This window comes from Saimiri boliviensis (assembly GCF_048565385.1).
Source record: "Saimiri boliviensis isolate mSaiBol1 chromosome 19 unlocalized genomic scaffold, mSaiBol1.pri SUPER_19_unloc_3, whole genome shotgun sequence".
Classification (NCBI taxonomy): Eukaryota; Metazoa; Chordata; class Mammalia; order Primates; family Cebidae; genus Saimiri; species Saimiri boliviensis.
In genome coordinates, this window is record NW_027412504.1 from 624,018 (window position 1) to 636,323 (window position 12,306).

The 12,306-nt window shown below is 48.1% G+C and overlaps 2 pseudogenes; one reads left to right on the forward strand and one right to left on the reverse strand.

The window, feature by feature from the left end:
* The first annotated feature begins 2,165 nt into the window (after window positions 1-2,165).
* On the forward strand, window positions 2,166-5,453 carry LOC141583318 (Krueppel-like factor 4 pseudogene; annotated as a pseudogene).
* A 1,808-nt stretch (window positions 5,454-7,261) lies between these two features.
* On the reverse strand, window positions 7,262-10,054 carry LOC141583306 (telomeric repeat-binding factor 1-like; annotated as a pseudogene).
* Between the last annotated feature and the right edge of the window lie 2,252 nt (window positions 10,055-12,306).

Sequence of the window (12,306 nt, forward strand, 5' to 3'; positions counted from 1 at the left end):
CACTGTCCCCCGACCACCTGCACATTTCAAATTGTCAACTTCTTCCACAGACTTCTGTAACTTTTCAAAGACTTCTTTGACACAAAGTTCTCAGAAATCTTAAAGCTAGCATTTTAGAATAGAAAACCGAGCTGCTGGTTCACAGGTGAAATTTACCAATAAAATTTAACAATAAAAGAAAGCTACTAGCGTATCAGCTCAGAACAAAGCTTTGAAACGACCAGCAGATCACTTTAACGTCCTGGAGCACTGAGAGTCATTCCTTCGGGTGAACAACACTGTACCCCAAAGAAATAAATGACAGCACTTCAAGAAAAGACTTCCTGTGGAAAGCAGCTTTACCAGCAAAAAAAAAAAAAAAAAAAAGGAAAGCGAGGACACCACTCCAAAAGTCTTGCTGCGCTTCGGTGAAAGGACGCCCGGTGAGATCATCTGAGAAGCCCCAAAGACCCGCTCCCGCCAGCGGGATTCCTCCCGGCGCCCCGAGAGGAGGGCTGCGGCGGCCGCGGGGAGAGGAACCCGGCGCAGGGACTCCAGCCCGGCGGCCGCCCCGGCCGGCTCGCCCAGCAAACGCTGCGGAGGCCCCTGCGCGCGTCAACCCAGCTGCGCGCCGGGGTCCCGAACTCCCCGCCCGCGGCCTGGCGCGGCGCCCTCACCTCACAAACGCTGGTGGACTTCCCGGCAAACCTTCACTTCCCACAGGCATGGCGGCCGCCACGCCCCGCGCCTCCGCCCTCCGCAGCCCGCCCGCCTGTCCTGCGTTTCCAGAAGCGCCGCACTCACTGAGCGGCTCCCAGCGGCGGCGCCACCCTCCCCTCCCCTCCCCTCCCCAGCCCTCCCCTCCCCTCCCCTCCCCAGCCCTCCCCTCCCCTCCCCTCCCCAGCCCTCCCCTCCCCTCCCTTCCCTTCCCCTCTCCTCCCCAACCCTCCCCTTCCCCTCCCCTCCCCAACCCTCCCCTCCCCTCCCCAACCCTCCCCTCCCCTCCCCAACCCTCCCCTCCCCTCCCCAACCCTCCCCTGCCCTCCCCTCCCCAGCCCTCCCGATCCCTCCCCTCCCCTGCCCTTCCCCGCCCCAGCCCCTCCCCCGCTACCGCCCCCACCGCGCTCCTCCCCTCCCCGCCCCTCCCCTGCCCTTCCCCTCCCCCGCCACCGGCCCCACCCCGCCCCTCCCATCCCCGCCCCGCCCCTCCCATCCCCGCCCCGCCCCGCCCCGCCCCGCCCTTCCCCTCCCCTCCCCTCCGGCACCGCCGCTGTCTCAGCCACCGCCCACCGCCCCCCTGCGGCCGCTTGGTCCTCCGCTCCGGCCCCGCCTCCGAGAGCCCCAGGCGCAGGCGCAGCGGGGCCTTAAAGGGGCCGCCACCTCCACCGCACAGCCCGGTTAGGCCAGAGTGGGCGGCAGCTGGAGCCGAGTCCCAGGAACAGCTGCGCTCCCAGAACGGGAGAGATCCACTCGAAGGTTTTGGGTTCCAACAGAGCAGAAGATGAAGAACAGAGGAATTAAAAGTGAGAATCCCTCCTCAGAGGGTGCCTGGGCCGTGTTCCTTGGCAGTTCGGGGGTATTTGCAGTATTGATCTGAAATGCTGCAGCTCCACGGGACGGGACGTGCTTTCGGATGCCGTCCTTGTCTTCTGCCTTAGACGCGCCCTCGGGGGCAGCCTCGGTTTCCGGTCCCCGTCCATTGGCCACCTGCCCTGTCATTGCTTTGAGGGAAGAGGAAACAATTTTCAACATTGAAACTTGCCAGGGTGTCTAAGAACCTGTCTGTAGATGAGCTGCCTAAAGATCACCGGGGAAGACTTTTTTAAGGCAGATTTTCTGTTGCAAGAATTTATAATTCTCTAAATCTACCTTAAGGCCCGGAAAGAATCAAGAAAGCCTAAGGAATCTGCACATATTAAGAGTTTTTCCAAGTTTCCCAGAGAGAAGGAGCGGGCGCGTGGGGAGCAGAGGCCGTGGCAGGCAGCGGAGGCACCAGGAGCCGCCGAGTGACCTCGCCGCCCCTCCGGTCCCCTCCCCACCCACAGGCCCATGACCCGCGCCTGTGGCCTCTGCGCACCCAGACTCCGTGCATCCAGACTCCAGCTCCCCAGACTCCGTGCCCTGCAGCACCCACCAGTTCTCCACCGTGGCAGCCTCACCGAGTGGCAACTCCTGCCCACTGCCCTGGCCACAGCCCCTGCGCCCACGGCAGCAACCCAGGTGACCATGATAGTGGTGGAGGACGCTGGTGAGTGGAAGACAGGGCAGCCCGGCCACCGGGCCTACTTTCTTGCCTTGCTGATTGTCTATTTTTATAAGATTGTCTACTTTTCTAAGAGCTTTGTAAACAAAGAAACTTTTTAAAAAGGATGACTCTAATTTATATTTAATCTAAAGAAGAAGGACGTCAGGCAACTTGGGGGTTTGGGTTTTGGCTTCGTTTCTAAGTCTTCTCTTCGTTGACTTTGGGGCTCAGGTGCCCCAGATGCTTCGGGCTCCTGAGGACCTTCTGGGCCCTCACATTCATGAGGCAGCCACCTGGGGGGTCTGACAGGGCTGTCAGCGAGGCGCTGCTCCCACCTTTCTCCACGTTGGCGTCTGGCCGGGCGGGAAGGGAGAGGACACTGTGTTAAGCAGGTGCTCCAAATAACCCGATTAGCCGCTGGCAGGAGGAGCTCTCCCACATGAAGGACTTCCCCCAATGCTTCCTGGCCACGCCAGGACCTAGTGGTGGCGACCGTGGCCACAGACCTGCCGGAGCCCCTGCAGCTTGCGGCGGTAGCAACCTGGCCCCCTGCCCCGGAGAGAGACCGAGGAGCTCGGCGGCCTCCTGGACCTGGGCCTTGTCCTCTCCGGTCCGCTGTCCATCAGCAGTCAGTGGCCGCCACTGTACCCTTGTCAGCATCCGCGTCTTCCTCGTCGTTCCCGTCGAGCAGCGGCCCTGCCAGCGCACCCTCCACCTGCAGCTTCGGCTGTCCGATGCCGGCGGGGCGACCCAGGCGTGGGGACCCCACGGGCGGAGGCCTCCTCTGTGGCAGAAAGTCCGCTCCCCCTCCGACGGCTTCCTTCGACCTGGAGGACATGCACAACATGAGCCCCTCTGGCGGCTCTGCGGCGGACCTGCTGCAGCCGCAGTTGGAGCCGGGGTCCACTCCACCGCTGCAGCTGCAGCTGCCAGCTGTTGGGGTGACTGGCAAGTTCATGCTGAAGGCGTCACTGAGCGCCCCCGGGCAGCGAGTACACAGCCAGTTGTCATCAGCGGCAGCGAAGACGGCCCTGACAGCAGCCACCTGGTGGTGGTGGTGGCGGCCCCCACAACGGCGGCCCGCAGCGCCCGTACCCCCAGATCAAGCAGGAGGAGTCTCCTCCTGCACCCACTCAGGCGCTGGACCCCTCCCAGCCATGGCCACGGCGGGCTGTACACGACGTCCCCCTGGGGCGGCAGCCCCCAACCCCTGGGACCTGAGGAACTGCTGAGCAGCAGGGACTGTCACCCTGCCCTGCCACTTCCCCGGCTTCCATCCCCACCCAGGGCCCGATTACCCATCCTTCCTGCCTGACCAGACTCAGCCGCAAGTCCGCCGCTCCATGACCAAGAGCTCAAGCCGCCGGGTTCCTGCCTGCCGAGGAGCCCAGGCCAAACAGGGGAAGACGATCGTGTCCCAGAAAAGCACGGCCACCCACACAAAGAGTTCCCATCCCAAGGCACACCTGCGAGCCCACACAGCTGAGAAACCTTACCACGGTGACTGCCAGGGCTGTGGATGGAAATTCGTCTGCTCAGATGAACTGACCAGGCACTACGGTAAACACACTGGGCAACGCCCGTTCCGGTGCCAGAAACGCCACCGAGCATTTTCCAGGTCAGACCACCTCGCCTTGCACATGAAGAGGCATTTTAAATCCCAGACAGTGGATATGACCCACACTGCCAAGGGAGAATTCAGGTTTTTGTTTGTTTCTTTACCTTTTCACCTGGTCTTCCCGATGAGGGGCGGAGCCCAGCCAGAAAGCACTACATTCATGGTCAGGTTCCCAGCTGAGTCAACTTGTGAGTGGATAATCAGGAAAAACGAGGAATCCAAAAGACAAAAATCAAAGAATCGATGGCGTCTGTGACTGGATCTTCTATCATTCCAATTCTAAATCCAACTTGAATATTCCTGGACTTACAAAATGCAAGGGGGTGATTACCCCCTTTCTCTAAGCAAAGTGTAAAAAGGAATCAAGCCCCTTCTTCCGGGCCAAGAGAATTTTGAGCGTTAGCTGTCTCTTGGTCACTGGCAACAAAGAACTCCTGATTCTATCTCAGAGTGTGGCACTTTCCTTACAACTCGCTTGGTTACAACATTAGCAGTGTGAAAACAGACTAACGCCTGCACACGTAGGTCTAAGTTAAATGAAAATTGACGGAAGAAGCAATGTCACGTGAACAGTAAGCCTAAGGGGGTTGAAAGCATTATATTGCTACCGGTTATATTACAACCAGTAAAGAAGAGATTTTCAAATGAAATGTATTACCAGAGATTAAAAAAACAGAGAGAGAGACATTTCACAATAACAAAAGCATCAATCCAGCAAAAAGACATGCAATCAGAAATCCGCCCAATAGCTTAACTTCAGAGTTCACAAAGAAATGGATAAAATTACAGAGAGAAATGGAGAATTCTATGAGCATGATTGGATATGTTAAAACTTTAGCAATAAATTTAAAAACTATAGAAAATTCCAACAAAGAACTAGAAAAACAAAAACATTAACCACACAGACTTTATGTATATAAATACATATGAACATCAGTGAAAAAATATATATTGTCTCAAGTGTGAATTATACATTTACCAAGAGAAACTATATCTCAGGCCATCAAACAATACATTTGAAAATATTGAAACCATACAAGACGTAGTTTCAGACCATATGAAAACGCATTAGAAATTGGTAGCAATAAGGTGATCCTGTGGACTGAATGTTTTGGTCATTCCCTAAGTTCATATATTGAAACCTAATCCCTAATGTGATGGTGTTTGGAGGTGGAGCCTTTAAGAGGTGATTAAGTCATGAGGGCAGATCCCTTATTAATTAGGTTACTGTTCTTATAAAAGGGACTTCATTCAGGTCCTTTGCCCCTTCCACCATGTAAGAACACTGAGAAAAGACACCATTTGTGAATCTGGAAACACCTGAATCACACACTCATTCTGCTATTGTCTTGACCTTGGACTTCCCAGGCTCTGGAATTGTGAGAAATAGATTTCTTTTGTTTATAATCCACACAGACTATAGTATTCTGTTACAACAGCCAAAATGGACTAAGATACATGATTGTAAAAATACCAAGTATTTAGAAATTAAACATCAAAACTCTAAATGACAATTTTGTCAAAGTAGAAATCACAAGAGAAATTAGGAAATCCTCTAAACTGAAGGATATTAAAGTAAAATAAATCACAATCTATGGTGTGCAGCTGAAATAATAGAGAAAAAATGACATTTTTAAGTACCTCTATTAGAAAAGAAGAAGATGTCAAATTAGTAACTTAGCTTCTGCCATAAGAAATGAAAAGGAACATGCAGAGGAAGGAAATGATAATGAAACTGAAGTCAATTACTTAGAAAGATAAATAAAATTAACAAATCCTAAACTTGCTTGTACGGGAAAATAATCAGTAAATTTTATAAAACCCTAACTAGATTGATCAAGACAAAAAGATACAAATTAACAATAACAGGAATAAAAGAACATCAGACCACTGTGACCTTCAGGTCAAGAAAAGGAATATTAATAATTTTATGCCAATAAGCTTGACATCCAAATGAACAATTTCCTTGAGAGAGAAAATTCATGAAAACTGATCTAAGAAGAAATAGAAAATGTGACCAGCCATATATAAATTGTAGAAATTGAATTTGTAGTTGAAATCCTTCCCATAGAGAATACAAAAGGTCCAGAAGGCTTTGCTGATGAATTATATGAAACACACAGTTGAAAATAGCATCAATTTTACACACACCTTTTTAGAAATTAAAGGAGGCAACTCTTTTCAACTGGATTTATGAGGCCAACATTACTCAGATTAAAAAAAGAAAATGCAGACAACAAAATTAGAAGAAAAAAGAACCAAGAACAATGATTTCTCTCGAACAAAGACCAAAAATTCAGTGCAAGAAGTTAATAAATTCAAATACACATTTTAAAAAATATGTCACTCCAGATTGGTTTATGGGGAAGTGTTTGATTCAAATAAACTGCAAATTAAATAACACAACTCAATTAATACAATAAAAAACAGGCCGGGTGCAGAGGCTCACTCCTGTAATCCCAGCATTTTGGGAGGCCAAGGTGGGTGGGTCACTTGAGGTCAGGAGTTCCAGACCAGCCTGGCCAGCATGGCGAAATCCTCTCTCTACTAAAAATACAAAATTAGTCGGGCATGGTGGTGGAAGCCTGCAATCCCATGTACTCAGGAGGTTGAGGCAGGAGATCTTTTGAACCCAGGAGGCAGAGGTTGCAGTGAGCCAACATGACATCATTGCATTCTACCTGGGCAACCAGAGCAAAGCTCTGTCTCAAAATAAAAATTAGCAAAGTAATACCATGTTCAGGCATCAATTTTTTAATAGTGTGTATAATTTCTACACTAAAGTCTACAAGCACTACCGACAGAAAGTAAAGAAGATCAAAATTAACAGAGAAATTGCGTATTCAAGAAGTGGAATATCCAGTGTTATTACTTCTCCAAGACTGAGCTGTTAAATTAAGTGCATTTTCAATTAAGACACCAGTGAGCTTTAAAGGAAATGTTAAAAGAAATTGGCAAGCTGAAGCTACCATTTCTATGAAAATATAAATAAGTTCGAATAGCTGAAATAACTTTAAAAAGAAGGAATTTGGAGGATGCATATTGAGTAATTTCAAGATTTACTATAAACCTCTAGTAATAAAAAGCAGTGCGACATTGTTATAAAATAGGCTTAAATCAATGGAATAGAATAAAAAGCCCATGAACAGACCCACACAGACGCGGCCGATCCCAACCGTGACATGGGGTAGGGGCGCCCTCTTGTGTTCAGACGCCTTTCCTGCTGCCGGGAGCCCAGGGAGACCCAGGGGAGGTCTCGGCTGAGCAGGTGAGGATGGAGCTAAGGGCCACCGTTCTCAGCCCTGTGGCCACAGGGGGGCGTCGCCGCGCAGCTGTCAGATTCTTCTTTTAAAAAATTATCCATGTTTCTGATTATATATAGTATATAATAAGATAACAAATTCAGGAACCATGGGAAAGTCACGTATAAAACCTTAATAGGAAGTAAAATACAGATTACAACACACTACCATTTGATTTTTATGCAAATGCTTTATTATTCCAATATTTTTACTCACTTGCTAAATAAAGCACACAAGTCAATATGCTCAATAATTCTGTGAGTTTAAATCTTTAAAAAATGCAATGTTAGTGAAAAACCAAAACTGCTTAGTAAGGTATGTATGGCCTTGTTTATTACCTATCATAGACGTCAAGGTGCTCATAGTCAATAGCTATTTAAACTTTACACAATATTATTTTTGGCCCGATATTGATATGTTAAATGAATGTATCAGAGAATCTTATATTTATGGCAACAGGTTATATTATGTTTATGGCATCAGGCTATACAGATCTATTCAAAACCATTTTTGTCAAAGTTTAAACACTGGAACAAAAGTCAAATTGTTTCCAAGTGAGACGCAAAATGACTCTTGCTAATAGTACAGATTTTGTTCCATGGGTAATAATAAAATTTATTTGTATTTTAGATTCAGGGAGCACATGGCAGGCTTGTTAGCTGGGTACACTGCACTGCTGAGGTGTGGGGCACAGATGATCCATTGCCCAGGTAGTGAGCAGAGCACCCGGTAGGCAGTTTTCAGCTCTCACTCCCACCCTCCCTTCCCAGTGTCTATTGTTCACTTGTGTCCTTGGGTATTACTGTGTTCAAGTTTTTTTTTCTTTACATGAAACCATTGAAAGCAAAAGAATGTCATGCTTATAGGTTACTTTGTACATTTATCATTCTATTAATACATGTCTTAAGTAATTAAGTAGCATATTAAGGCCATAAACCAAGTCATTATCTCATACCAAAGGACTATTGTTATTCAATCATCTAGCAAATTCATTTTAATGGGTTACGTTACAGGGTTGAGGTCAGCCTACAGATACAAAATAGGTTAATTAAATTTTTTTATATCAGCTTTTAATTTTTTCATTGGAACAGGATTTGTGCGTGGGAATGCTAATGTAGCAGGCTTCAACAAATTTACAGTTTATCAAAATAAAGTTCTTAAAGAATACGATAGCATATACTTTAACTCTTATAGTACAAACCCTCATATTAATTGATGGTCACAGAAAAATACTGTAACAATGTAAAGTTTTAAAATACATCAATGATGCAAGTTTCAAACAAAACGTAGCAACCAAAATACTTAATTGTCCTTTCACCAAGCTTTTACAAACACAGTCTTCACTGTCTGAGCAAATCCATTTTAGTTTCTTCATTGTGCCTTTTAACATGACATTTGTCAGGTTGTTGAATTTATACTGCAACAGTACTTTAGATGTTACCCTCTCGAAATTTCCTCACTCCAGAGGTCAAATTCTTGTCTTCTTCCCAAAGCCACATCTGTCTTTTTCTAGCTCAGTGCTTTTCAGGAGTCACCAGCTGACCCTTTGAAACAGGGATCGTACTTTCACTGGCTCTTCTGCTTTCTTTTTTCTTTCTTGCACTTTGAAGAGTTCCTACTCTTCTTTCTTTCTTATTAAGGTCTTGTTGTTGGGTTCCATGTTTCAACTTAGATAAGCAAAGATTCTTGTGAGACCTTTTCCTTGTATCCAAATTAGCTTCGGTTTCCATTTCAGCATCATTACCATTGGGTTTCTCTTGAGAAGTTATTGTTCTTGCTCTTTTACTTTCTATGCTTTTGCGGCTGCCTTCATTAGAAAGGTGGATGATTTTTCACTTAGCACATAATTCACATAACTCTTCATTTACTCCATGGAATGAAATGTATCTTTCTGAGAGATTATCATAAGCAATTTCCTTTTTAAAGGCATATAAGAATTTGGATCACCAAATATTCTTTTTTTTTTTTTTTTTTTTTTGAGACAGAGTTTTGCTCTTGTTACCCAGGCTGGAGTGCAATGGCGCGATCTCGGCTCACCGCAGCCTCCGCCTCCTGGGCTCAGGCAATTCTCCTGCCTCAGCCTCCTGAGTAGCTGGGATTACAGGCACGCGCCACCATGCCCAGCTAATTTTTTGTATTTTTAGTAGAGACGGGGTTTCACCATGTTGACCAGGATGGTCTCGATCTCTTGACCTCGTGATCCACCCGCCTCGGCCTCCCAAAGTGCTAGGATTACAGGCGTGAGCCACCGCGCCCAGCCCACCAAATATTCTTTCAAAGACTTCTGCTTCTTTAAAGTTGCCATTTTCCATACAAACAGCGATAGCCTGAATTTCGATTAAATTCTCGTATTTCTTCCTGAAGTTTGTCCTGTTCCTTTTCCACTGAACCCCAGATCATCAGGGCTGTTCCAAGGGTGTCATTCGTCCATCATTTTCAAACTGTGCATCCAGGTTTTTTCCTGCTGCAATTCGTATCAAAAACTGACCTATGTGCGCAGTTCTCAATGGATAAGCGGTTGGACTGGGTGGTTCCTGAAGAACAGCCTCGGTGCTGCCGTGGGCGAGAGTCCTCGGAGCGGCTGAGAAAACAGAGCATGCAGCCGGCAGCCACGGCCTTGGCCTCGGCCACAAAGCCGGGTCCTTCCCCTGGGCGCCCCCAGCCGCGCCTGGCACCGAGCGGCCCCTCTCCGTGTCGCCCCGTTTCTGCCCGGCAGCTCCCCCATCCGCACGGCCGCGGGCCGCGCTCGGATTCTGCGGAGCAGCGGAGGGAGGAGCGGGGGTGGGTCAGGCAGAGACACGGAGCCGGGCTGGGCATCGGCGGGGTGAAGCGGCCTCTGGCAGCCGGGGACCCCACCCGCGGGAGGAGCGGGAAGCTCTGGAGCCGCCCCTGAGGTTTCTGTCTCCTCATCCCCTCTCCAGCCCTCCGGGCCCACCCTCCAGAAACCCGGAAAGAAGAAACGTTTTCTTCTGCTCCTTCTTCCTTTTCAGCGCCCCTGCTTCCTGTGACAGCAGTGACACGTGCGCAACTTCTTCCCGGGAAGGGCGCCCGAGGCGTGATCACGCGCTCATTTCTGGCAGAGGAACTGGGGTATGGGGAGGGCGGAGAACATGGTGAAAAGTCCCTCTCGTGGGCAAGGCCCTCTCCGGTGACCGCCCAGTTTACCCAGGTGCGGCTGTGCGGTGGGGTCAGACCGAGGCCCGCCCAGGCATCACGGTTTATCCAGCACCCCAGGTGTCCATACCTCAGAGCCTCTGCACAGCCACTCCCCTGCCTGAAACTCATCTCCAGGGCTCCCTTCCCCGCCCCCCGCCCCACGTTCTCCTCATGCCCACCGGAGCCTGTCTCTGCACTGCCCACTTGGCATCTCCCACCCCCCTCACCCCACCCTGCTTTGTTTTTGTTCGCAACCCTTTTACTAACATTTAAGAATTCTTTACTTATTTGTTTTGAGAGACAGGGTTGTGCTGTTTACCCAGGCCGGAATGCGGTGGTGCAATCTTGGCTCACCATAGCCTCAAACTCCTGGGCTCAAGTGATCCTCCCACCTCAGCCTCCCAAGTAGCTGGGACTACAGGTGTGTGCCATCACACTCGGCTAGTTTTGTATTTACTTTTGGTACAAACGGAGTCTTGATATGTTTCCCAAACTGTTCTCAAACTTCTGGCCTCAAGTGGTCCTCCCGCTTCAGCCTCCCAAAGTGCTGGGATTACATACATTTGTGCCCAGCTATGAATGTATTTATTTTAATTGCTTATACTCTTTCTGTCCTCTAGCATACATGCTTTATGAGGACAAGGACAGTGATTTTGATTGTTCACAGCTGCCTGGAACAGTGATTGTTACTTTAAATATACTTGTTGAGTGAATAAATGAATGAATGAATGCACACATAGACTCATACACCATTGCACACAGACAAAAAGATGTTGTCACACATATTGACACACATGCTTACTCAGACACTCTCGACACAATGACACATCCACACACAACTGACATTCTCATGCACATGCTCTTGAATGCTTTTAAAGGCCTGATATATTTTTTTTCTTCTCTCTCTCACTCTTTTTTTTTTTTGAAACATGGTCTTGCTGTGTCACTGAGGCTAAATTGCAGTGGTATGATCACAGTTCACTGTAACCTTGAACTCCCAGGCTGAAGCAATCCCCCCACTCAGCTTCCCAAGTAGCCAGAACCACAGGCACCTGCCACCAGGCTCATTAATTTTTTAGTGTATTGTAGAGATGGGGTCTCGCCATGTTGCCCAGGCTGCTTTCAAATACCTGGCCTAAAGTGGTCCTCCCAGCTCAGCCTCTAAAAGCTCTGGGATTGGATATGAGTCACCTCAGCTAGTCTTGAAGTTTAATTTTCATTCAACATGACGTTGTGAACAGTTCTCATGTGATTATGTAGTATTAGCTTTAATTTTTTTCTCCAAGTTATTTAAAAAATTTCAGAGTCCAAAAGTTGGAAAGAATACAATTGTCACCATAGATCTAATTATTTCCTTTGTGTATGTAATAAGTTATATTTCCACGATTTTTGCTGAAACATTAGGCAATCACTTGCCAACAGCATGACCTTCATTTCTAAATACTTTGGTGGTCATCTCTTAAAAAATAACATGTTTCCGACAACAGTATTATTATTACACTGAAGAGAGTTACTACAATTCCCTAATATTACAGAATTTCAAAGTGATGTGAAATTGCCTTAACCATTTCCCGCATGTCTTTCTTGTGGAGGTGAGCAGCGCTTGGGAGCTCCAGCCCTCTCCGAGTTTCTGTTCTCCCTGCAACTTCTCTCTCCAGCCCCTTGAGACCAACATTCAGGGAAACTGAAAAGTAGGAAAATTTTCTTCTACTCTCCATTGCTCAGTTGTATTTTTTTTTTAGGGTCCCATTTACTTAGTTTTCTTTTATTTGGGAAAAACACCTCCACGTCCACATAATATTCCAAGGTGCGGAGATATATATTGGCATTATGAAATCTGAGCACAGCTCCCCTGGGCCTTGGTCCCCTCAGCAGGGCAGAAGAGGGCTCCTGTGCTGGGATCCACGGGGGACCCAGAAGTGGCACCCCCTGAAGAAGGCATCAGGGTAGCCCTGAGACCTAGAATGAGCTCACTTCCTTTCCTTGGGGTCAAGAATCAATCCTCT